The 2,636-nt window shown below is 42.5% G+C and overlaps 1 pseudogene; it reads left to right on the top strand.

Moving 5' to 3' along the window:
• The first annotated feature begins 517 nt into the window (after positions 1-517).
• LOC102192264 (E3 ubiquitin/ISG15 ligase TRIM25-like) overlaps positions 518-2,636 on the top strand; it is an 8,482-nt pseudogene continuing 6,363 nt past the window's right edge.

The following is a 2,636-nucleotide window of genomic DNA, read 5'->3' as shown; positions in this document are numbered from 1 at the left end:
CACTGTGGTAGAACAGCTTTAAGCTACCTCTGATGGTCATAGTTGTGCTTCCTTGCTATGTTTTTTTCATGCATACACAACTCATTTACCTATACTCTCTCAATAATATCAGCACTTTACCAGTCATAGCTGCTACATTTAGTCTGTATTCTCATCTCAACATGGATGCCTCTCCTTATCTCTCACTGTGCTTGAACATGCCTTCCCCCTCCCTTCTTCCCCAGGCTTGAGGTCAGCACTAGGAGGGGACTGGATTGTGACCCTCTTGTGGCTGCATTTGTCCCACGTAGAGAAAGTTATCTGAAACTCAGTTTGTAGAGCAATCTGTAGTCTGAACTTTGAGCTCACAGGGATTACATACACTAACCTTATTATTTAAAAATGAACATTCACAAGGTGAACAATAGGAGATATTTGACAGGAAAGAAGGAAAAGCAGAAAAAGTCCACTTTAAACATAATGAAAAGTGAATTTGAAATAAAATCATTTTCTTTTCTTTCTCACTCAGAGTGCAGACATGTCTGCTGCCAGCTGTCTTCTATCTGAAGATCAGTTTCTGTGCTCCATCTGTCTGAATGTCTTCACTGATCCAGTCTCCACACCATGTGGACACAACTTCTGCAAAAACTGCATCAGTCGACACTGGGATATCAGTGACAGGTGTCAGTGTCCTGTGTGTAAAAAGGTGTTTGAGACCAGAACTGAGCTGCACATCAACACTTTCATCTCTGAGATGGTTTCTCAGTTCAGACATGAAACTCAGCAGAAAGTCAGCAGCAGCAGCTCAGAGCAACAAGCTGCCAAACCAGGAGAAGTTCCCTGTGACATCTGCACTGGAACCAAACTGAAGGCTCTGAAGTCCTGCCTGGTGTGTCTGGCCTCCTACTGTCAGACTCACCTGGAGCCTCATCTGACAATGAAAGGTTTGAAAAGACATCAGCTGATTGATCCTGAGGAGAACCTGGAAGGCAGGATGTGTATAAAGCATGATAATCCTCTGGAATTGTATTGTAAGACTGATCAGACATGTGTCTGCATGGTCTGCTGTGTTTTTGACCACAAGACTCATGAGTTTGTTCCTCTGAGAGAAGAATATGAAGGAAAGAAGGCAGAGCTGGTCAAGACTGAAGCTGAAATTCAACAGATGATCATAAAGAGACTACTTAAGATTCGAAAGATCAAAAAGTCAGTGAAGATGAGCAAAGATGCTGCAGACAGAAAGAAAGCAGAAGGTGTTCAGGTCTTCACTGCTCTGAAGGAGTCTGTTGACAGACGTCTGAATGAGTTCATAAAGGAGATCGAAGACAAACAAGAATCAACAGAGAAACAGGCTGAAGGTTTCATCAAAGCTCTGGAACAGGAAATCTCTGAGCTGATGAAGAGAAGCTCTGAGGTGGAGCAGCTCTGACGCTCTAAAGATCACCTCCACCTCCTCCAAAGCTTCTCATCCCTGAAAGCTGCTCCAACCACCAAAGACTGGACAGAGGTCAGTATCCATCCACCATCATATGAGGGGACTGTGGTGAGAGCTGGGGTGAGAGCTGTTAGTCAACTGAAGGAGACACTCAATAAAGAAATGAAGAAGTTGTTTGAAGCTGAGTTGAAGAGGGTCCAGCAGTATGCAGTGGATGTGACTCTTGATCCTGATACAGCACATCCTAAACTCATCCTGTCTGATGATGGGAAACAAGTACACTGTGGTGAAGAGGAGAATGATCTTCCAGACAACCCAGAGAGATTTTCTGAATTTCTCATTGTTTTAGGAAAGCAGAGTTTGTCATCAGGCAGATTTTACTTTGAAGTTCAAGTAAAATACAAGACCAAATTGATGTTAGGAGTGGTCACAGAGTCAGTCAACAGGAAGGAAAAATTCACGGTTGAACTGAACCGAACGAAAGGTTACTGGATTGTAGGAGTATATAAAAATAATTATATAGCTCTGGAGGGTCTTCCAGTCTGTCTCTCCCTTCAGTCAGATCCTGAGAAGGTGGGGGTGTTTGTGGATTATGAAGAGGGTCTGGTCTCCTTTCATGATGTAGATGATGCAGCTCTTATCTACTCCTTTACTGGCTGCTCCTTCACCGGGAAACTCTACCCATTCTTCTGTCCCTGGAATGTTGATGATGATGGTAAAAACTCTGCACCTCTGATCATCTGTCCTGTGATGATAGGTGATGGTGATGAGGATGATGATGATGATGACCATGATAATTGATCATCACCTGTTCTGTCAATCAGTCAATCAGATATTGGAGTGCAAAACTAACACCAATGGAAGATGGACAAGGAAAGGTCAAAGCCATGATAATAAACAGTGGGCAGACAGTGTTCAGCACAATATTAATTAGACATTAATTGGAAGAGGTGTATTGCTGATTTGTCTCCTTTACGAATTATAATGGCTGTTTGTTAGCCGTTTGCATACTATGCATACTCTCTTTCTGTGTGTGTGTGTTTGTTTATCTGTTTAAATTCAGTATAGTTCCGACAACAGTTATCACAATAAAATATGTTAATGCGCAATCCTTAATATGTTTTATACAGTGGGGCAAAAAAGTATTTAGTCAGCCACCGATTGTGCAAGTTCCCCCACCTAAAATGATGACAGAGGTCAGTAATTTGCACCAGAGGTACAC

Source organism: Pundamilia nyererei, unplaced genomic scaffold (genome assembly GCF_000239375.1).
Source record: "Pundamilia nyererei isolate P.nyererei 1_Seehausen unplaced genomic scaffold, PunNye1.0 scaffold00220, whole genome shotgun sequence".
Classification (NCBI taxonomy): domain Eukaryota; kingdom Metazoa; phylum Chordata; class Actinopteri; order Cichliformes; family Cichlidae; genus Pundamilia; species Pundamilia nyererei.
Note: the sequence above shows the minus strand (reverse complement) of the source record. Positions and strands in the feature narration are given on the sequence as shown.